The 25,698-nt window shown below is 34.1% G+C and overlaps 1 long non-coding RNA gene across 1 annotated transcript in view; it reads left to right on the top strand.

Moving 5' to 3' along the window:
• Positions 1–5,171: 5,171 nt before the first annotated feature.
• LOC139362518 (uncharacterized) overlaps positions 5,172–25,698 on the top strand; it is a 38,482-nt gene continuing 17,955 nt past the window's right edge. Inside the window, exons 1-2 of the long non-coding RNA XR_011621627.1 lie at positions 5,172–5,245; positions 22,963–23,021. This is a non-coding gene — a long non-coding RNA (uncharacterized lncRNA). The remainder of the gene's footprint in view (positions 5,246–22,962; positions 23,022–25,698) is intronic.

Raw genomic sequence — 25,698 nt, 5'->3', positions numbered from 1 at the left:
ATGTCTTTATATTTTGGTCTTTTTTGTTAAAGTCTGATAGAGCTCTAATTTGTTTAAAAAATACAATATTTTTTATAAATCATGCTGCTATAAAGACACATGCACATGTATGTTTACTGCGGCACTATTCACAATAGCAAAGACTTGGAATCAACCAAAATGTCCATCAGTGACAGATTGGATTAAGAAAATGTGGCACATATACACCATGGAATACTATGCAGCCATAAAAAAGGATGAGTTTGTGTCCTTTGTAGGGACATGGATGCAGCTGGAAACCATCATTCTTAGCAAACTATCACAAGAACAGAAAACCAAACACTGCATGTTCTCACTCATAGGTGGGAACTGAACAATGAGATCACTTGGACTCGGGAAGGGGAACATCACACACCAGGGCCTATCATGGGAGGGGGGAGGGGGGAGGGATTGCACTGGGAGTTATACCTGATGTAAATGACGAGTTGATGGGTGCTGACGAGTTGATGGGTGCAGCACACCAACATGGCACAAGTATACATATGTAACAAACCTGCACGTTATGCACATGTACCCTAGAACTTAAAGTATAATAATAATTTTTTAAAAAATACAGTATTTGAAACATATATTTCTAGCAGTTTTCCCATGTATTTTATGATATTATTCAACACACAATATATGGCCTATCTTATATTCATAACTTATTTGGTTTCTTTTGAAATAGTCTTGAACACAAAAATTATAAGTACAACTTGCAAATAATAAAGTAAGTTATGAAATAATCAAAATTTGGTTTATTTTGAAACAATCTTGAATACAAAAGTTGCAAGTATGGTACAAATAACTTTTTTCTTCCTGAATCATTTAAGAGTATTTTGCTGATACGATGCCTCATCACTCCTGTATTCTTTAGTGTGTATTTCCTCTCGAAAGAACATTTGCCCACTATAACCACAATAAAACCTTCAGAATCATGAAGTTAACATTATTATATTACTATCACCTAATCTTCAGAACCCATTACAATTTTATCAGATCTTAAAATAATGTTTTTTAAAATGACAAAAGATCAAACTCAGTTTCACGTAACACATTTCTTTTTTTGTATTTTTAGTTTCTTTGAGTATCAAAGAGTTCCTGTCTTTTCTTGACTTCATGACATCAACATTCAACAAAATTATAAGCCAGTTATTTGGGGCTTTGTCTGATGTTTTCACATAATTATATTCAGGTTTTGTATCTTTGGCAGGAGAATCACAGAAAAGTGCAGTTTTGCTCTTGCTGCATTCTGTTAGGTGACACATGAATTCAATTTGTTCTATTATCAGTGATTATCTTTGATAATCTCTGCATGAAGATGGAGGCAGACATCAGAGTGACGAAGCTACTGTCAAAAGAACCCCAAGGATTACCGGCAACAATGGAAGCCAAAGAGAGGCAGGGAGCATATTCTCCCTCTGGAACAGAGGTTCCAGAAGGCACTGATCCGTTGACAATTTAAGTTCAGACTTCTAGCCTCCTGAACTGTAAGAGAAAAAGTTTCTGTTGTTTTAAGACCCCAGGTTTGTCATTTTTCACTATGACAGCCCTAGGAAATGAATACAGAAGCAAAGAGGTTAGGAAAAGGGAAAAGAGGAAGCTGATGTAATTATTATAACTACTAAATATTTCTGTTGTTTCCATTGTTATTTTTTAAACAGCTTAATTGAAGTATAATTTGCATACAACAAGATTCACTCATTTTCAGTATGTAGTTCAGTGAGTTTTGGCAAATGTGTGCAGTTACGTAACCATACACAATCAAATGATACAGCACCATATTGTCCCATGTGCATATAGAAAGTTAATTAAAATTAGTTAAAATTAAAAATTCATTTCCTTATTTTAACTAGTTACATGTCAAATGCTCAATAGCCATTATGTGACTAGTGGTTTCCAGATAGGACAGAGAAGATTATGGAATATGTACACAAAATATTCTATTGGACAGTGCTGATACAGAATATTTTCATCAACCCTCAAACATTCTACTGTTCCCTTTTGCATTCAATTCCCTACCTTCACCCCTAGCCTCAGTCAATCACTGATCTTCATTCTGTCACTATATTTTGGCCTTCTCTGGAATTACACACAAACAAACTCATACCTCAGGTACTCCTTTATGTCTGGCTTCTTATGATGAGCATGATATCATGGAGATTCTCCATGTTGTTCTGTATTTTAGTAGTCTGTTTCTGTTTTTTTGTTGGGTAGTGTTCCACTGAATGGATATACCACAATTTATTTATCTATTCATTAGATTTAAAATATTTGTACTATTTCTAGGTTTGACTTTTAAGACAAATGCTGATACAAATATTTACTTGTCAGTTTTGGAGTGGTATATGTTACATTCATTTTTGATTGCTCTATAACAAATTACCACAAATGTATAAGTTGTAAAAGCACCCAATTATTATTTCACAATTTCTCTGGGTCAGGAATCCAGGCACGACTTAGCTGGGGGTCCCCTGCTATGCTATAGTCAAGGTGTTAGGCAAAACTGGGTACTCATTGCTAGGCCCAACTAGGGAAGAATCTGTTTCCAAGCTTACTCAAGGAGTAGCAGTATTTCTTTGCAGTTTTGAAATAGAGGGCCCTGACCTCTTGCTGTTCAATAACAAAAGGCTGCCTTTGGATCCCAAGAAGCGGAACCTGAAGTTCCTTGCTACATAATATGCCTCTCTAAAATGGCGATTTACTTCATCATGCCAGCAAGGAGAGTCTCTAGCATGAGTCGGGTAGAAATAGGGTGGAGCTTTAGATAATGTTATGCAATCACAAGTGATTGACATCCTGTCACCTTTGCTGTGTTCTATTAGTTAGAAGCCAGTCATGGGGTCTGCCTTCACTCAAGGAAAGAGAGTTCTATAAATGCATGAATTCCAGTGGTGAAGTTCATGGAGCAGACACTGTGGCTTCTGTCTGCCACATGTGTTTTCATTTTTCTTAATACCTATAAGTGCAATTACTGGGTCACATGGCGAGTATATGTATAATTTTGTAAGAAAGCGCCAAATTGTTTTCCAAGACAGCCATATTATTTTGCATTCTTGTGAGCAAGGTTCTATTGCTTTTAATTTATATTTTTTGTTTGTTTTTGTTGTTTGAGATGGAATCTTGCTCTTTCGCTCAGGCTCGAGTACAGTGGTGTGATCTCAGCTCACTGCAACCTCCATGTCCTGTGTTCAAGCCATTCTCCTGCCTCAGTCTCCCAAGTAACTGAGATTACACACGTGCACCACCATGCCCAGCTAATTTTTGTATTTTTAGTAGTGCTGGGGTTTCGCTATGTTGGCCAGGCTGGTCCTGACCTCAGGTGATCTGCCCGCCTTGGCGTCCCAAATTGCTGGGATTACAGGCATGAGCCACCGTGCCTGGCCCTATATGTATTTTTTAAAGCAATAAATACATTTTGCTAACCCAGAGAATCTTCCTCTCTTAAAAGAGTAATTTACTCTGTTTGAGTCCTTATATTTTTTCACAAATAAAAAGATGAAAATCAATTTGGGTAGAGAGGTGGAGGCAAAGCCATGTAGGGCTAAGTTCATGAGAGAACACAGGAGACAGAAATGTTAGTAGCAAGAACAGACACCACTCTGAGGATTTTGCATAAGAAAGCAGAAAAATGGTGCTGTGACAGGGGTCACATTTTGTTATGTTCAGTAGACGGGAGATTTTATAACATATTTGTCCACTGATATGAATAATCTAGTAAAGAGAAGAAGGTGAGGGGGAGATGATCATGCAGGAAGAAGAGTTCATGCATTGCCACAGGAAGAAATGCAATGTATGTACCTTCAAATGCAGATAGCTTAGCAGAGTTTTGTGGTGGAAAGATGTGTGCACACAGCTAGTGTGTGGCCGATCCAGGATGCAGATGCAGGCCCTCTAACTCCTGAGTCCACGCTCCAAACCACTTCACTGTTTTGCCAACTATACATTTCCGCAGCTATACATCTCTTAACTTAAATTGTTAAATAACAGAAACACTGCAATACAACAAATTAATTCTGCCAAAGGCTTTGTTTCCTTTAATAGGAAAAACAGACTTTAAGAACAATAGACTCAATTCTTTTACTTTTCAATCTTTTGGGTGAATTCAATTTTATGAACTGTGAGGGTATTTTTATGTTTTTAAAAAAGCCTCTTGACAATCCTTCCCCTGCAAACTTCTACCCTATTTGTCCTCCTCCATCAAAGACATATTTTTTGCAATTGTATTTAACAGTCATGGCCTCACTTTTCGTTCACTCATCAGTTCACTGCATTATGGATTTATGGGCTTAGAATCCACCTCTCCTCTTATACTCATCTCTAAAACATTACTGAGATTTTGAAAAGGTCAGCCCTCTTGGGTTCATCCTGTTTAACCTCTCTTCAGTTCTTAACTTTATTGAAAATATGTTCTTTCTGAAGATACCTTTTTATCTTAGATTATTTCGTACAACTTATTCTTGCTTCTGTTTCCAATTTCTTCTTGATAAATTAAAGATTTGTATATCACGGGCTTTTTGTACTTAGCCCTAGAGATTTAAAGGTCACATACGCACCAAAACTTCTAACTCCACAACTCCAATGTCAGCATTTCCTCTGGTATAGTCACATAGATCAAACTGCTTAATCTTTTAGCTGGTTCTCAGAAGACCTCAAAGTTTACATGTGAAAATCTAAATCACTATCTCCCATCTTCAACAACAAAAGGTATACAGCCACAGCCTGTACCCAGACCCTCATGACTGCTGGCATTTGTGCAATAATATCCTGTATTCACTGCTTTAACACTTTTCCTATAAAAACAAAAAATGCAAATTTACTACATTGAAAATTTCATTGACAAATTGAGTGATATAGCATTGAGTGACATTAAAGTTATTGTCAAAATGTGGTAGAATTTTACTAATTCTGGTTGATTGGATAGAAATGAAATATCCACTCGGTGGGCCATTCATATTTTATATCAAGAATAGAGAAAACCTGGCCATATAAATGTACTTTTCATCATCTCTGGGCCACTGTCTGACTCTGAAATAAGAAAAAGAAAAAAGGACTGTTCAAAATAGAAAACTTGGCAGCCTTGCTTCTATTGCATGATGAAGGTTTTTGTGGGTAGTTAGAGGGCTGTTCATCATCTGTGCATCTCTCTCTCTTTCCAGAAAACGAGTGTGCAAGAAGTATGCTGTAACTGAAGTGGCGTACTGCCTGCCACCCAAGAGGTTGCTCTGTAAGTGGTGAGTTTTGAGGAAATAAGACTTTCATCTATTGTATCTTTCGTGGTGTCACAGCACTAGGAAACGTGTACAAAATGATTTCAAGTAGTAAATGAAAGCTTTCCAGACATTAGGAATTAAAATAGAAACTATTTACATGTATGCCTTTTTATATCTAAAAGAGGGATCCAGAGAGCACCACCTTGGCAGTAAGGAAAATCCAAAGACACAACAGAAAAAGATAAAGAGCAAAGAAAAATGCTCCCAAACAAAGAAGTTAAAATATCATCAAACTTCAGATAAAATGCAATCCCCAGGAAATAATTATCTTAGGATTCAAAAGAAAACTTGGAAAAGTTGTTGATTGTTACCAATGAAAACAATGAAGCTTCTTATTAAATAGTGGCAGAAATTCTCAAGGCTGAGAAAAATGGAAAAGAGCATGAGAAATAAAGTTATGCAAGGGAAATAAAGAAGAATAACAATAAAGAAAAAATAAAGAAGAAGGACAAGGAAAACAAAACCATAATGACAGAATTTTAAAATCTGTATCAGAGACATACAAATTAAAATTGACATGGAGAGTAACAGGATGAGATCTGAGGAGCTGTTCCAGAATGTAGAAAAGTTCAAAAGATAAAATTTATGATCTGACTGGACACAGTGGCTCACGCCTGTAATCCCAGCATTTTGGGAGGCCCAGGCAGTGGATCACATGAGGCCAGGAGTTCGAGACCAGCCTGGCCAACATGGTGAAACCCCATTTCTACTAAAAATACAAAAATTACCCAGGTGTGGTGGTGCACATCTGTAACCTCAGCTACTCAGGAGACTGAGGCATTAGAATCACTTGAACCCAGGAGGTGGAAGTTGCAGTGAACTCAGATGTTGCCACTGTACTCCAGCCTTAGTGACAGAGTGAGACTCTGTCTAAAAAAAAAGAGAGGTAAAACATAAGATATGAGAAAAACAGAAAATGAAAATTCAACTTAAGCATTATAGATTGGTTTAAAGAAGACTTTCTGAGCAACAGGAAAAGAACAATAAAAGATAATTCAAATACATTTTTCTGAAGCAAAAATATATCAAAAATATTGAGAACATTCGAGACAATCTCATCAAAAGCATCCTGGCCCATCTTATACAAAACGTTAAATTCTAAGGTTAAATAAAATCAGAAGTATCCATCAAACACATATCTTTTCCCCAAATACATATCTTAAGTCAATGGAGATGCATGTAAATACATCTTAATGTGTGTATTTTTAAATTTGTATCTTAAGAATTTTATGTGTACTAAGTTGTCTTTTTAAGTAAAGAAAACAGATACCCTTGATATGTAGAGACTGTGAAAGTATACCACCTACATGCTATTTTTAAAAGATTTTTTAAGACTTGCCTTCAAAACATGGTTCCAGTCATGTAACACAAAAATAGCTTAAAAAGTGGATACGTCAATTTAAAAAATATTTTGTATTGAGACTATTGCTGGAAAAGGTAACAGCAAAATCATCTAGCTAGCTAGCTGGATGGATAATAAACAAAGAACAATAAGCAGACAGTACTAGGAAAGTCTGAAAAGTATAAAGCATGAGCAAAACAACAGAAGAGACATTAGATATAATTTTTGTAGCCCTTTTTCTCTACCTCTTTACTGCCCTTAAAAGGTCTGTATAAGAAACCCAGAGAGCTTGTGGTGCTCCTGTCAATAGTCTCTCTCTTTTCCCAATACTACCAGATCCCCATTGCAAACTTGCTGAAATATCAACCCTGTAAGTTTATAATTTGTATTTATATTCACATTCCCTATAGAAACTACCAAGACTAACAATAATCACTCCTTATATTCCTATTCTCCTTAGCCACCACATGCAACACAAGCTTTCCAGGTTATCCCCATGTTAGAAAAGGCATACCTGTGAAGGCAAAATGTTGACCTCATAAGCTCCAAGGAGGTTCAATCCTGCCATTGCCATTGTATCTAGTGGTTCTTGACCTTATTAGGCCCAATGTCCTGCTCATATAACAAATATTTTGTAGTGCTTTACTTTCCTAAAATAAAACTTATGGACAATATAATGAATATGCATGCATAATTTTTAAAATTGTAAAGAATAATAAAATAGAAAAATATAGAAGCAATTATTTATTACAAAATGATACGTGTGTGTGTTAGTGTTCAGCCATGACAACACAAGAAGAGAAAACAAAGCAGTTAGATTCTTATGATATACAAAGTTAACAGAATATGGTGGCTATGAAGGCAAAATGAGAGAGAAAACATTTCATTAGTGACTCAAATATAGATCGCCCGGCTAATTTTTTTGTATTTTTAGTAGAGACGGGGTTTCATTGTGTTAGCCAGGATGGTCTCGATCTCCTGACCTCATGATCCGCCCATCTCGGTCTCCCAAAGTGCTGGGATTACAGGCTTGAGCCACCACGCCCGGCCTCTTATCTAAGACCACCATAGCAGTACTTCTGAGTCTGCAAGAGCCACAGTGTAACTGGACTTGGAGTGCCCCCTAGTGCGGATATGGCTGCAGTGACCAAAATCTTAGATCACAACACCCAAGTCCCTTCAATTACGGGGAAATCCTTCCCAATAAGGTTGTGTACAAACAAGCCGAGAGTGGAAAGACTACAATAAATACCTAACTTCTCAAGGCCCAGGCACCAATGAACATTTGCTAACATCAAGACCATCCAGGAAAACAAGACCTGACAAAAAAAAAAAAAAAAAATCTAAATAAAACACCAGTGACTAGTCCAGGAAAGACAGAGATATGTGACTGTTCAGAAAAAAAATTCAAAATAGCTATTTTCAGGAAACTCAAAAAAATTCAAGATAACACAGTTAGAAAGAAATCAGAATCCTATTGGAAAAGTTTAACAAGAGATTGAAATAATTGAAAAAAATCAAACAGAAATTATGGAGTTGAAAGGTGCAATTGACTTAATAAAGAATAATACGTCAGAGTCTCAACATCAGAACTGATGAAGCAGAGGAAAGAATCAGTGAATTTGAAGACAGGATATTTGAATATACACAGTCAGAGGAGACAAAACAAAAAAATAATAAAGGATGCCAATAAGATACAGAAAACAGACTCAAAAGGACAAATCTAAAGGGTATTCGCCTTAAAGAGGAGGTAGAGAGACAGATGGGATAGAAGTTTATTCAAAGAGATAATAACAGAGAAATTTACAAACCTAAAGAAAGATATTAATATTCTTTCTTTGTACAAGAAGAAAAACCTTCTAATGTACAAGAAGGTTGTAGAACACCAAGTGGATTTAATCCAGATAAGACTACCTCAAGACATTTAATGAACTCTCAAAAGTCAAGGACAAAGAAAGAATCCTAAAAGCAGCAAGAGAAAATAAACAAATAATACCAAATGGAGCTCCAATATGTCTGACAGTAGACTTCTCAGCAGAAACCTTACAGGCCAGGAGAGAGTGGCATGACATGTTTAAAGTGCTGAAGGAAAAAACAAAACAAAACAAAATGAAAAAAAAAACCCTTTATCCTAGAATAGCATATCCGGCAAAAATATCCTTCAAACATAAAGAAAAAAATAAATATTTTTCTAGACAAACAAAAGCTGAGGGATTTTATCAAAACCAGAACTGTCCTACAAGAAATGCTAAAGGAATCTCTTCAATCTGAAAGCACAGGATGTTAATAAGCAATTACAACTCATCAGAAAGTACAGTACTCCCTGGTAAGAGCAAGTACACAGAAAAACACAGAATATGATAACACCATAATTGTGGTTTGTGAACTACTCATATATTTTGAGTAGAAAGACTGAAAGGTGAACCGATAAAAATAATGACTACAACAAATTTTCAAGATACAGAGAGTATGATAATGTATAAATAGAAAAAAAGTTAAAAAGCAGGGGAACAAATTTAAACTATAAAAATTTTATTAGTTTTCTCTGCTTGTTTGTTTATGCAATCAATGCTACGTTGTCATCAACTTAAATTAATGGGTTGTAAGATATTGTTTGCAAGCCTCATGGAAATCTCAAATCAAAATAACCTACAACAGATACCGAGAAAATAAAAAGTAAGAAATGGGAACATACCACAAGAGAAAATCACTTTCTCTGAAAGGAAGACAGGAAGGAAGAAAAGAAAGAAGAAAAGACCACAAAACAACCAGAAAACAAATAACAAAATGGCTGGAGTAAGTCCTTACTTATCAGTAATAACACTGAATGTAAATGAACTGAATATTCCATTGAAAAGACAGAGTGACTGAATAATTAAAGTTATAAGACCCGGCTGGGCATGGTGGCTCATGCCTGGAATCCCAGCACTTTGGGAGGACGAGGCGGGCAGATCACAAGGTCAGGAGATTGAGACCATCTTTCCTAACATGGGGAAACCGTGTCTCTACTAAAAATACAAAAAAATTAGCCAGGTGTGTGCACCTGTAGTCCCAGCTACTCAGGAGGCTGAGGCAGGAGAATGGCATGAACCCAGGCAGTGGAGCTTCCAGTGAGCCGAGATGGCGCCACTGCACTCCAGCCTGGGTGACAGAGTGAGACTCCATGTCAAAAAAAAAAAAAAAAAAAAAAATTACAAGACCCAGAGATTTGTTGCCTACGAGAAAAACACTTCACCTATGAAGAAAGACATAGACGCAGGAATAGCTATATTTATTTCAGCCAAAATAGATTTCAAAACAAAAACTATAAAAAGAGACTAAGATGGCCATTATATAATGATAAAGGGGTCAATTCAGCAAGAGGATATAACAACTGTAAATATATATGCACCCCACACTAAAGCCCCTAGATGCATAAAGCAAATATTATTAGGACTAAAGAGACAGATAGACTCCAAAAATAGCTGGGGATTTCCACACTCCACTTTCAGCATTGGGCAGATCATCCAGACAGAAAATCAACAACAAAAAAATTGAACTTAATCTGCACTATAGACTAAATGGACCTAACAGATATTTACAGAACATTTCATCCAACAGCTGCAGAATACACATTCTTCTCCTAAATACATGGATCATTCTCAACAATAGACCATATATTAGGCCACAAAATATGTCTGAAAAAACCCAAAAAATAAATTGTATTAAGTATGTTCTCTAACCACAATAAAAGTAGAAATCAATAACAAGAGGAATTTTGAAAATGATACAAACACATGGAAATTATCAATATGCTCCTGAATGACTGATGAGTCAGTGAAGAAATAAAGGAAGAAATTAAAAAATTTTGTGAGACAAAACAATGGACAGAGCATACCACAACCAATGTAATACAGTGAAAGCAGTATTAATAGGAAAAATTATAGGTATAAGCACCTACATTTAAAAAGTAGAAAAAGTTCTACTAAAAATAAGCAACCTAATGATGCATCTTAAAGAACTGGAAAAGCAAGAGCAAATAAATTGACCCAAAGTTAGTAGAAAAAAAAAATTAAGTTCAGAGTAGAAATAAAATTGAAATGAAGAGAACAATACAAAAGATTAATGACATGAAAAGTTGGTTTTCTGAAAACATAAATAAAATTGACATTTAGCCAGATGTAACTAAGAAAAAAAAAAAAAGAAAAGGAAGACCCAAGTAAATAAAACCAGAGATGAAAAAAGAGACATTACAATAAATACTGCAGAAATCCAAAGGATCATTAGAGGTTACTATGAGCAACTACATGCCAAGAAATTGGAAAATCTAGATGAGATGGATAAATTCTTAGACATATGCAACCTGCAAAGATTGAACCATGAATAATTTGAAAACTTGAATAGACCAATAGCAAATAATGAGATCAAATGAAAAGTCTTCCAGCAAAGTAAAGCTCAGGACCTGATGCCTTCACTGCTGAATTTTACCAAAAATTTAAAGAACTAATATCAATCCTACTCAAACTGTTCTGAAAAACATAGGAGGAAGGAATACTTCCAAACTCATTCTATGAGGTCTGTGCCCTGATACTAAAATGAGACAGACACATCAAAAATACAAAAAAAAAAAAAAAAAAGGCCAAAATGATGAACATTGATGCAAAAATACTCAACAAAATACTAGCAAACCAAATTCAACAATAAAAAGATCATTCATCATAACAAACTGGAATTTACTCCAGAAATGCAAGCATGATTCAACATACACAAATAGTAAAGGTGATACACCGTATCAACAGAATGAAGGACAACAAAATGCTTGAAAAAGGATTTTTATTGTGAAGGGATGTTGATAAAATTCAACATCCTTGTCTTGTGCCAGTTTTTAAGGGGAATGCGTCCAGCTTTTGCCCATTCAGCATGGTACTGGTACAAGAACAGACACATAGAACAATGGAATAGAATAAAGAACCTAGAAATAAGGCCACACACCTACAGCCATCTGATCTTCAACAAACCTGACAAAAACAAGCAATGAGGAAATGATTCCTTATTCAATAAATGGTGCTGTGATAACTGGCTAGTCATATGCAGAAGATTGAAAGTGGACCACTTCCTTACACTATAAACAAAAAATAAACTCAAGATGGATTAAAGACTTAAATGTAAAAACCAAAACTATAAAGACCCTGGAAGACAACCTAGGCAATACCATTCAGGACCTAGGCACAAGCAAAGATTTCATGACAAAGACGGCAAAGAAATTGCAGCAAAAGCAAAAATTGACAAATGGGATCTAATTAAACTAAAGAGCTGCTACACACAACAAAGGAAACTATTAACATACTAAACAGACAACCTACAGAATGGGAGAAAATTTTTGTAAACTATGCACCCGACAAAGGTCTAATATCCAGCATCTGTAAAGAACTTAAACAAATTTACAAGAAAAAAATCCCAAATAAACCGATTAAAAAATGAGCAAAAAATATAAACAGACACTTTTCAAAATAAGTTATCGATGCAGCCAACAATCATATGAAAAAAAGCTTAACATCACTGATTATTAGAGAAAATGCAAATAAAAGCCACAATGAGCTACCATCTCATGCAACTCAGAATGGTTATTATTAAAAAGTCAGAAAATAACAGATTCTGGCTAGGCTGTGAAGAAGATATATACTTTCTTAGAAAGAGTGTAAATTAGTTCAGCCATTGTGGAAGAAGACAATGTGGTGATTTCTCAAAGGCCTAAAGAGAATAATGCCGTTTGACCCAGAAATCCTATTACTGGGCCTATATCCAAAGGAATATAAATCATTCTGTTATAAAGACATGCACACGGATGTTCATTGCAACACTATTCAGAATAGCAAAGACATGGAATCAACCTAAATGCCATGGAATACTATCCAGCCATAAAAAAAAAAAAAAAAAAAAAGAGATAATGTCCTTTGCAGGGACATGGATGGAGCTGGAGGTCATTACCCTTAGCAAACTAATGCAGGAACAGAAAATCAAATACCACATATTCTCATGTACAAGTGGGAGCTAAATGATGAGAAAACACCAGACATTTAGAGAGGAACAACACATACTGGGGCTTCTTGGGGGTTGCTGGGTGGAAGAGGGAGAGGATCAAGAAAAATACTTAATGGGTACCAGGCTTAATACCTGGATGATGAAATAATCTGTAAAACAAACCCCCATGATACAAGTTTACCTGTGTAACAAAACTGCATATGGACCTCTGAACTTAAGATAAAAGTTTAGAAAATTAAAAGAAATTAAAAAGAAAAATAAATTTTAAAAATTTGTGAAATAAATTGAAGGGGACACAAAAAATGGAGATATTCTGTTAATGAATTGGAAAAATCAATATTATTAAAATGTCCATACTATCCAAAGCAACCTACAGATTCAATGCAGTCCTTGTCAAAATACCAATGACATTCTTCACAGAAGTAGAAAGGAAAATCCAAAAATGTATATGGAACAAAAACAAAAACAAAAACAAACAAACAAACAAAAAAACCAGAATAGCCAAAGCTATCCTGCGCAAAAAGAAAAAAAACAGAAAGAATTACTTTACTTCAGTGAATACTTCAGAGCTATAGTAATCAAAACAGCATGGTACCAGCATAATAATAGACACATAAACCACTGAAACAGAATAGAGAAACCAGAAACAAATTCTTACTTTTACAGTGCACTCATTCTCGACTAAGATATCAAGAACATCATTAGATAAAGGACAGTCTCTTCAATAAATGATGCTGGGAAAGCTGGATATTTATATGCAGAAGAATGAGACTAGACCACGATCTCTCACCATACACAAAAATCAAATCAAAATGGATTAAAGACCTAAATCTAAGACCTCAAACTATAAGATTACTATGAGAAAAAATTGAGGAAATTCTCCAGGACATTGGAGTGGGCAAATATTTCTAGAGTAACACCCCACAAACATAGGCAACCAAAGTAAAAATGGACAACTGGGATCACACCAAGTTAAAAAGCTTCTGCACAGCAAAGCAAACAATCAACAAAGTGAAGAGGCAATGCACAGAATGGGAGAAAATATTGGCAAACTATTCATCTTTCAACTAGAATATAAAAAGAGCTCAATCAACTCTATAGGGAAAAAATCTAATAATTAGATTAAAGACGGCCAAAAGATCTGAATAGACATTTCTCAAAAGAGGACATGCAAATGGCAAACAGGTATATGAAAAGATGCTCAACATCTCTGATCATCAGAAAAATGGAAATCAAAGCTACAATGAGATATTATCTCACCCCAGTTAAAATGGCTTTTACCCAAAAGACAGGAAATAAATGCTGGAGAAAAGGGAACCTTCACACTGTTGTAAATGTAAATCAGTACAACCATTATGGAGAACAGTTTGGAGTTTTCCTCAAAAAACTAAAAATGGAACTACCATAAGATCCAGTAATTCTACTGCTAGGTATATGCCAAAATAAAGGAAATCAGTATATTAAAAAAATGTCTTCACTCCTATATTTATTGCAGGACTATTCACAATAGCCAGGATTTGAATGCAACCTAAGTGTTTATCAACAGATGGATGGACAAAGAAAATATGGTACATATACATAATAGGGTACCGTTGAACCATAAAAACCAATGAGATCCTGTTATTTGCAATAACATGAATGGAACTGGAGGTCATTATATTAAATGAAATAATGTACCAAGCACAGAAAGCTAAACTTGGCATGTTCTCACTTACTTGTGTGAGCTAAAAATTAAGACAATTGAACTAATAGAGATAGAGAATAGAATGAAGGTTACTGGGGACTGGGAAAGACAGTAGGGGTGGTGGGGGAGTGGGAATGGTTAAAGGCACAAAAATACACTTTGATAGAATGGATAAGGCCTACTATTTGACAGCTCGACAGGGTGACTACAGCCAACGATATTATTGCAAATTAAAAAAAAAAAAACTTTAAGAGTATGATTGGATTGTTTTTAACACAAAGAAAGCGTAAATGCTTGAGGGGATGGATATCCATTTATCTTGATGTAATTATTGTATGTTGTATGCCTGTATCAAAATGTCTTGTGTCATCTATAAATATATAAACCTACTATGCAATCACAAAAATTAAAAATTAAAAAAATACAAGAAAGACTACTATAAGGTCTAACTTTGGCTTTACTTGCAAACATATGTACACATATTGATACTAATAGCAGTTTGAGATGTTCCCAGAAAAAAAATTTAACCACTAAGTTTAGTATGTTTAAACTTAGTTTTCAAAATTGGTTCTGTTCTTTCAAGAAGTACTTATATGTTAGAAATAATTATCCTTAAATTCTAGAAAAGCTGATCATCAAAATTGTGTAGCTGTTAAGATAGAATTTATTCTAACATTTCTAGTAGAAAGAAAAATTAACTCATTTTTAAATGCAATGCCTTTGTTTTATGATGCTAAATAATTATTATATGCTTTGACTGCGTCTCACCCAAATCACATGAGTTGTATCTCCCAGAATTCCCACATGTTGTGGGAGGGACCCAGGGGGAGGTAATTGAATCATGAGGGCCAATCTTTCCGGTGCTATTCTTGTTATAGTGAGTAAGTCTCACGAGATCTGATGGGTTTATCGAGCGTTTCTACTTTTGCTTCTTCCTCATTTTTCCCTTGCTGTCGCCATGTAAAAAGTGCCTTTCACCTCCTGCCATGATTCTGAGGCCTCCCTGGCCATGTGGAACTGTAAGTCCAATTAAATCTCTTTTTACTTCCAGTTTCGGGTATGTTTTTATCAGCAGCGTGAAACCAAACTAACGCAAATTATTAATAAGCATGTGTATTTTAAATAGTAAATAATAAAAAATAATTCTTTAGTGATTCAATAGATTTTCTAATTAAGAACAATTTAAAAACACATTAGTATATGTAAAGTAACATGGAATGTAAATGCTGAATGAAGCGAGACATCAGAATGGGGCAAATGTGGCAATTTAAAAATCATGTTGAAAAGTATAGAATGCCAGAAAAGATAGGATTGCATTTGATAAAGAGCTCATGGAACATGAAAAGGCATAAGGTAGAAAACAGTTAATGAGGTTATCCAAATTAGAAAGTGAAGCAATGCTTCAATTACTAAGGTCTGAAGAGTAGATAGAATTCAATTATTTCTCCTTTGTATAAGGTTGATTTTTCCTTTACTTTGATGTTTTTCATTTATTTTAATAAGAGATACTAAAAAAGCGGGGTCTTGATCGTACTAACTAGACCTTATGAGTGATTATTATTAGTTTCCTATTTTATAGCAATATTTGAGCATAGGATTTTTTTTTGGGGAAATAGCAAGTATTATCTGATTATTAAATGACAAGTTCAGAGCATTATTCTATATCACAGCAAAAGCTATGTTTCCTCCCAGAAACACCAATGATTCAATTTGTAGTCTTGGACAACTTACAAACACCTAAACAGCTCACTGCTGAAATTCTTACCTTGGACTTTGTGTAGTCAACATTTGTATTTCAATTAATTTACATTTTTATGTCTAATTATTCACTCTTCATACTTATTCAAATTCCCAAGCAGCATAGATGTTTGGTTATACTCAATACATATATGTGTATTTATGTTATGTATATATGTATACATATATGTGTATTTATGTAAATGTATGAGTGTATACATGTGTATGATACATGTGCACATATACACATACTATATACATGTTTACATGCATATATAGTGAATATGATTTAACTTTAGTAAGAAACACAACTACATCTATACATTGATTTAATAAAGCATCTACTACTGGAATTGTAAAATTTCTTTTAAAATATTTCAGTTGATTGCTAGTTTTTAATAATATAAACCAAAGGAATATCAAGCAAGGCTTCACATCAAAACGACACTTATGCTTAATTTCAAATCAGTTATATCACTCAACTTTTCTAAAATTATAAGTAAAATTAAAAAGAGTGGAAAATACATCAAATTTAAAAGAACATTTTCAATTCAAGGACAAAATTAATTATCTAAATTATCCCAGCAGGTTTGATGGTCTTCTTTGTATGAGCCACTTGCTTTTCCTTTTCTTCTCACCCTGGGTTTTTACAGTCGTACCCGTAACCCTGTCATTGACCATGTTATCGTTTAAGAGCTTTGTGATTTTAGAAGGATGTGTGTGGGTCATGTTTAAGCCTTTGTCAGTTGCTATTATAATTACAGTGATTGTTATCTAGTGAAAGCTTTTCTGGCAGAATTCCACCAGATGGCTAAAACTTGCATCCAAGTTTATTTTCATTAAACTGTTGGGGTCATTCTATTTAAAATGAGATTTAATTCCATTTGTATTAAAGTGTAAGCATTATTGAATTCCATAACTATCAAAAAGGGCTTTCAAATTTATTTAAAAATCAGTTAACTGATTGTCTTAAAGACTGTCACAAACCAGGACATTAAATCACATATGATGCCTATTTGTGATATCAGTTCTTAAAACAGGTATATACATAAAATATAGTATTATTTTTCTGAACCAAATTTTTTTCTGAAAGAGAAAATTTCTGAAACCATAGACTATTTGGTTTAAAAAAAGATCATGTTATATAACCCAGCAGTTGAATTCTTTTGTATTTACCCAAAGGAGTTGAAAACTTACATCCACACAGAGGTATCACTGCACAGGGATGTTTATAGCCTTGGGAAGCAGTGGTTGCCAGGGTGTGGGAGGAGGAAGTGATAAACAGGTGAAACACAGTGGATTTCCAGGGCCAGGAAACTGCTCTGTAAGATACTGCTTTGCTGGATACATGTCATTATACATTTGTCCAAACCCATGAAAGTTACAAGATCAATAGTCAGCCCAATGTAAACTATGGACTTCAGGTGATTATGAAATATCAATGTAGGTTTGTCGATTGTAACAAATGTACCACTCTTAATGGGAGTTGTTGGCAAGAGGGGAGGCTGCTCATATGTGGGGTAGGCGATATGTGGGAAATCTCTATGTCTTCCTCTTAAATTTGCTGTGAACCTAAAACTTCTCTTAAAACTAATGCCTTTTAATTAAAAATCATGTTTTACCTTGTGATCAGTAAAAATTATGCCCAAGATGATACTTAGATACATAACTAGTTCCAAATCATTACAATAATTCCTCTGAGAAATCTTACTTTTGTTCACTATTGATTACATACAAGAAAAAGTTAATGGGTTCATAAGGAAGATGTTTAGTAATCAAAATTGAATATGTGTATACTACATTCAATCAGAAAATATCTAAAATTATTACCTGGGAATATTGGTTAATTCATTCTATTGTGTATGCACCCATGTGTGATAAAAAGAGAAGGGAGATGAAATAATACCAGCATCCTGAACCTGAATGTCCAGCTTCAACTCGTTCTTTGTGAATTATAAGACCATTGATTAAATAAATCTTTTCATCAAAATTATCTTGTAAGTAGAAGTTCAACAAATAACTTCCTTCAGATGTGAATACACAAAAGTAAGACAAATCAAAACCAAAAATCCTAAGGCTGCCTGATAGCAAGATAACGCTTGGAGAGCCTGAAATGCAAGGATTTTATTTTTCTATATCCAGCGTTTATATAGACTTCCAAAATTGGTTGTTTGTAATCCTAGTCTGTAAAATGATGCTGATATAAATTAAGCTTAGGAGAGTGTTGTGATGTTTTCACCCGTAAACACTTAGGTCCAAGAATTAAGGAGAGCTAATACATATTAATTGTCTAATAAATACCAACACTAAGCATACATGTGATGATATTTAATGTCCTTGACCCACCCCTCAGACTTCCTGGACATGTCTCCTCTCACAAGTGGAATTTATAAATAGCAAGGGATGGCTGATTTTTAACCTCAGTTTTAGAAAGCTAAGTTAAATGCTTTGTAAAGACTCTAAAAGTGAGCCATTAATGAAACAATTGCTGATATATTGGAAGAGTACAAACTAGGATCACTTAGTCAAGAGTGCATTATTTTTATAAGCAATTGATGTTTGGGTTTTATAAAATTAAAAACAATTTATTTCATTTTCTGTCCTTGTTATAAAATGAACAAAACATAATCCTTAATTATTAAACAAATTTAAAGATCAAATAGATAAACTTTACATTTAGCAACTGCACCAACCGGCGGACATTGGACTATACTGACAATATTTGAAATATGTGCTCAAGTGTATATTTAATAAAACACAAGGATTTTATAGTATAGTGCATTGTGTTAATGCTTTTGGTTGGTTCCGATGTGAACTACATATACTATATTCATTTCAAAAGTAAACTTCCTAAATAAAACCCACAAACATTTAAGCAATATATAGTATTATGATGTTACCCTTAACATAATCTGTACTCTAATATAATATTTTAAGTCCATATTCCAGAAAGAGAAAACTACCATCTAAATCCAGTAATTCCATTGACTTGGTAGCAGTGATGTTTGGAGTTTAGGACATAAAGGTACAATGGCAGGTAGGGAATGTCCTTTCAGAATTTTAGGGTTCTCTTTAAAATAATGATCTATAAACCAGTATTAACCAATGCATTTATGGGTTATTAGTAACTCCATTTTTAGATTTTTCTACTTTTTAGTGAGTCTGATATATTTGCTCAGTGTTAAAGAATATGATGGTTCTTGCTCAACAATCAAAAAGATATAAAGGAAAATCAGATGAATATCTTTTTTTCCCAGTTGATGTCATTAGGTTGAATTTAAATTGCATATGATGTTGAGAAACCACACACTAAATTTTTTTGAAAATTGTAGAGTGCAATGACTATCTTCTACTTGAATGGAAATGATTATGAATATGCTTTAATATTTGACAAGTGCTAGTGAATATAAAATATTATTGCTACATTATTTTTCATTAAGTTCTGGTCTTAAGAAGATGCTTCTAAGCAACACAGTTTTTGTGAAGAATTTCAATTATCTTTTAAATTGTTCTTTTTGAGGTATTTATTTAAAACATCAACATTATTTTTAAAATTCTTAATTATAATTCTTACAGAAAAATACTGTATATGAAATAATCTAAAACACAAATTATCTTTTCATTTATTAACAAATAATTTGTTCCTATATCCTTTTTCCAGTGTCAGTTTGGCCCGATCTGTACATATTTTTCAGCTAGAAAAAGTATTTGATATACATTTGATAAATTGATTAAATGCCAAATGGTTTTGACATGATTCTTGTACTGAAATCGGTATCTTTTAAATACACACTAAGTAGATTGACAAATAGAACAAAATTACTAGAAGAATCAAGTTCATTCTCTGCTTATTGCAATGTAACTAATTAAATATGAAGGAGAGACAAAATGCTAGTACAACGAATCAAAGAAACAGACAGAGAGAGAGGGAGAGAATCAGTTCATTTTTCAATATGTCATTGTTTCTTAGACAAGAACAATGAATCACTGACCACAAATGGCTTAATCTCCAGGCACAGCCTCTAGTGTTGCTCCAGATTCAAACTGACATTTGATGACAATATAAAACATCTATTTCTCGTGAATCTATTGTTTAGTGCGGACTTTAATTTGTCGCAATAGTTATAAGCCACAACAAATGCAGGTTTTCAGAGAATCAGAAATGGAGTAAGAATGGAACACTGTGTGTTATAGATCGCAGGCCATTTCTATACGTATGTGTGCCTAGTATAATGTTGATGATGCTTATATAACTTCTTTATATGTAGAAAAGATATTTCAAATTTCAGATAGATGATCACACCAACAAATAGCAAATGTTGTATTTCTGTCAAAACATTAAATTTGGCATGCTTGGTGTTTCTAAACATGGAATGACCATCAAGTTAAATGGCTGGAAAATTTAAGCTGAGAATGGTGGTGTTTACATTTCTTCACAGAAGCATGATAAATACCATATTATGTGTTAATGTGTATATATAAATCACAGTGCACAAAAAAGAAGGTATTTTTCATCGATATTAAAACTGGGTGAAGATAAGCCAAAATAATTTTTCAATTAAAACTATTTCTTAAATACTTAACAATTATCTTTTCTAACTATAAATCATGTCATTGAATATAAGATTCACCATGTATATTTTTGACAAAGGATGTCAAAAATGTTTTTATTCTTATGGTCAGCATCTGTCCATACCAAGAAAATGACAGACATACAGTAAACACTCAAAATATTTGCTGAATGGAGAGATGTGATGCTATGAGGAAACTGCATGACCTGATATTTCAAGGAATATCTTTTGGCTACAGATATTCTGGTAAATAAGCAATTTTAGATGTTGGGAGATAAAGTACAGATTTGTAAGGTGGTCAAAATAATGTTTGCCTTTTCCCCTTTCCTACTTTTGTAGATATATATATACATATATACATACGTACACACACACACACACATATAAGTGTGTGTTGCCTGGAAATCAAGTGGGTAGAAATTGTGGGATTAGGATTAGGCTTATGGGGATCTGTGTCCATGTCATTCTAGAAGAAACAATTCTAAGAACAAATGCTGAAGGCAAACAAATGATGCATTATCAAATGAAAGACAGAAGGACAGAGGTCTGAACTGAGATTGTACCCATCAATTCCTGAGAAGAGAATGTTAACAAGATGCAGTTGAAAGAGATGCAAGCTAAGGCCAGGCCACAAATTATATTTACTTAAAAATATCAGGGAGCATCCGTTTTTCCTCTTTCAACATGACATGTAAGACAAAGCATACTGTTGAAAAGAAAAACAAAATGATGTTTTAATGACTCAAAGAAAGAACACATACATGAAAGTGGTTTCTCACTGGAATCTACAGTAGTGACAAGGGAGACAGTGAGCATCAGACATCAGGGTTGTGGGTTCCCCTACACTTTGGTGAGATTATCCAGACAACCACGAATTCTTAGGTGAGCGGGCAATTTTCCTGACAAGTGTAGATGGCTACAAGAAATGAATCACCCCAACACTGGCCAGACTTTCACCTATAATTTTGGATTACTTGTCTCATTGAGTAGAATAGAAAAATAGCATCAATATGAATTATTTTTTAAGGAAGTAACTTTAGGATTTTTCTTCTGAGCAACACACAAGCAAAAAAGAAAAAAAAGGAAAACCACTGACCATAAATGGCTTAATCTCCAGGCACAGACTCTAGTGTTGCTCTAGATTCAAACTGACATTTGATGACAATATAAGACATTTATCTCTTGTGAATCTATTGTGAGAAATAGGGAATCTATTTCTCTATGGTTTTTTAGTAGTATGGGCTGAACTGTGTCTCTTCTCCCCAAAGTTCACATGCTAAAACACTAACCCTCAGTACTTCGGAATGAGATATTACTGGAAACAGGGCCTTTAAATAGGCAATTGAGTTAAAATGAGGCAATGAAGGTGGGTCCTAATTCAATTTTAATGGTGTTCTCATATAAAGGGAAAATCTGGGTGCTTGGAAAGACACCAGAAGCACATACACAGAAGAAAGATCGTATGAAGACACAACAAGAAGGTGACTAGCTGCAAGCCAAGAAGAGAGGCCTCAGAAGAAACCCAATGTACTAGCACCTCGATCTTGGAATTCCAGTCTCCAAAGCTGTGCGGAAATAAACTTCTGTTGTTTAAGTTGCTGAGACTGTGGTATTTTGTTATGGCAATATTAGCAAAATAACCCTATTAGCAAAAAAATGCATGTAAAATCTCTGTTAATGCAGCAGGTTTCTTTTTAAAAAAAAAAACTATTTTGAAAAATTATAGCTCTACAACAAATAATAAAAATATACAGAATGGTCCTATTTACTCTTGACTCAGTTTCCCTCATAGTAACATATAACTCCTAGGAAAATGATGTTGATACATTCCACATATCTTGTTAAAATTTAACCAGTTTTACATGTATTAATTTGTTCTATGCAATTTTCTTACATGTGTAGACCCATGTTACCACTACGATAGAAAAAATACAGAATCATTCCATCATCAGAAGGCTCCTTCATACTATCTCTTTATACTCATTCTTACCTCTTTCTCGAGCTCATCCCTAACCCCTCACAACCACTAATCTGTTCTCCATCTCTACAACCCTGTTATTTCAAGAATGCCATATAATGAGTATCAAAATCAAGTGAACTTTTGGGACTGCCTATTTTAACTCAGAATAATTCTCTTGAAATTCAGCCAAGTGATTGTATGCAACAATAACCCATTCCTTTTTATTGTGGAGTAGTAGTCTATGATATGGAAGCACTACAGTTTCCTTAAGCACTTACTAGGATTTTACAGTTGTTTACAGTTTGAAGCTATTATGACTAAAGCTGACGCTAACATTTATGTATGTTTTTATACAGAAATGTGTCTCCATTTCTCTGGAAAAAAATTCCCAAGGGTACAACTGCTGAGTCAAATGGTAAGTGAATGTCTACTTTAAAAGTGTTATATTGTTTTTTAGAGTGGGTATACCATTTTACATTACCGTCAGCAATGTATAAGAGATCCTGTGGCTCGGTATCAGGCAACAGATAATGTATGTGCCATGTATAAGTTTCTAGAACATGAAAGTACAGGAATCTTCTTTTATTTTATTATGTTAGCATACGCTTTACATCCAAACCTAGCTGTGTGCTGAAAAAGTGATTCTCTGGAATTTAAGAAACTTAAAACCCCTGATTTATAGCAACTGCCTATTTGCCAGATGTGGCTATTCCCACCATGGTTTTCAAACTACCCACATGATTTAATTGAAAGTGAATTAAGGGAAAAAATACTCACAACTCATTCTCACACAGTTCTCACTGGCACAAACCAGTTCCAGCACACTGCTGCGCATACACAAACATATGCACACATGCATATTCACACACACATACAAACACAGGTGCATAGAGACACCAGATTTATCTCCTTCATGCATATAGATGGACAATAAGATGACAAGATGAATTTAATAACATGACATAATCAAATGTAGAGACAGATATAAAATAAGTAGAGTATGAAACTGTGAAACAATTTTGGAAATAAAAGTGTATATTAATGTGCAAATATATGTATAGAATATGAGACTGAAAACACCAAAATGTTCATAGTGTTTATTTCTGGGTAGTTGTATGACAAGTGAATTTAGTTTTTCTGATTGTGCTTTCCTTTATCTTTAAGGAACATGTTTTCTTTTAATCGGAAAGAAATAATTACATATATGTAATTAACATATATTGTATAATATATATCACATATATTTCACATATATGGAATATATATTGTGTTTTAAAGTTTAAAATCTGAGGAGACCATGCCAGTGAGGAACTTGGAGCCAAGTAAAACATGGATACGTGATAATATTGTGAAATAGAGTAAAAATTCACCTCAGAAATAGTGAAGCTTATTTTAAATGGAAACTAAAATAAGATCATGTGGATTAAATTAGAGATATTTCCAGGAGAAGATAGGTTTGAGCATAACTTTCCTCTCCTCCCTATCTGAGGAAAATTCTGGAAGAGACTTCATACATATCTATATTTGTATCTATGTCAGAAAAGGAGAGAAGTAAGGCCTTGGAGGCAGCTTGCTGTTGTGAAAGGAAAATGAAGTCAGATGATCCTTAATTTGGATACTCTTTCTACCATTTGGGGCAAGTTACTTCCTCAAAGCCCCAATTTCTTCTTCTCTAGCATGAGATTAATATTTGCGATTCATTAGAAGGTTAAACAAAGCAATTTTTACAAAGGAAAAAGCAAATTTTACAAAGAAGGCTTTCATTTTGTTCTGTCCTATTTTATTCTAAATTATAGTATGTCACCCAAATCCCAATGGGAGCTTTTGTAAGTGAATGACATTAAAAAGTTACTGGAACAGGAAATATTTCACTTTAATGAATTAGATGACATCTTTTTTAAAAACATTAATTGTATATTTTACATTATAGAAAGAGAGATTATATAACGATAAAAAGATGTGTATTATATTTTTAAAAAATAGTTACAGAAAGTAAATCTTTTGTTTTCATGTGATCCATTCATTTGTCCATTCATTCAACAGATATTTATAAAATACTAATTCATTGAAAACCAGCATTAGCTTAGGAGAAAGTATTAGGAAGTACAAGATAAATGACATCTGGGACCAAGAAATTTTCAGTAACATCAATAAATGGCATTTTGCATGTTTCAGAACAGCAAAATAGAAATAGTCAATACTATAGTCTCTGCATCTAGTCCTTCTGTGTGAATATATATCTAGAGGCTTAAGACAAATATTGCCTAAGGTTAGGACAAGCATTTTTATTTGGCTGATATACAGTATACAATGAATATCCAAGTGTATAATAATCTAATCCAGAATTACTCAATCTATGAATTATTAAGATATGGTAAAGACAATATTAAAACTATGTTTTTCTGCCTGACTCTCTTTAAACTATTGTTACATGGCAACCCTTTAACAACCCAGTAGTTAGCCATGATCATTGTATTAGGCTGCTTGGGTTGTTATAACAAAATATTAATACCATAGACCTGTTAAATACAGACCTTTATTTCTCACAGTTCTGGAGGTTGGAAGTCCAAGATCTAGGTGCTGGCCAATTCCGTTCCTGGCCTTCTTTTCTGACTTATGGATTGCTGCCTTTTTGCCGTGTCCTTTTCTAGGCAGAGAACTATCTTCCCCTACTCCAAGTCTTCCTTCTTCTCCTTCTTTTTCTTAATAAGCCACTAATCCTATTATGACAGCCCTGTTCTCATTACCTCATTCAACCTTAATTATCTCCTAAAGGGACCACATCCAAATACCATCATACTGGGGGCTAAGGCTTCAACATCTGAGTTTTTTGGGGGGACACAATTTAGTCCAGAGCATTTTGCTAATGTCATCTGGCTCATGAAGTATTAATAGCAAGTCTAAGACTTTTCTCAATATCAAGGAGGAAGGCTCAAAGAGATTTTGATAGTTTTTGGTTGTTTGTGAATATATACAAGCTAAATAGAAGTTTTAGTGTAAGGATGATATCACACCCTTTCTCACCACCTACTCCCAAATTTTGAAAGCCATTACTCTAGAAATAGACATCCTCTTGGTGTTGTCAATGTTCC

Source organism: Macaca nemestrina, chromosome 4 (assembly GCF_043159975.1).
Source record: "Macaca nemestrina isolate mMacNem1 chromosome 4, mMacNem.hap1, whole genome shotgun sequence".
Lineage (NCBI taxonomy): Eukaryota > Metazoa > Chordata > Mammalia > Primates > Cercopithecidae > Macaca > Macaca nemestrina.
Note: the sequence above shows the minus strand (reverse complement) of the source record. Positions and strands in the feature narration are given on the sequence as shown.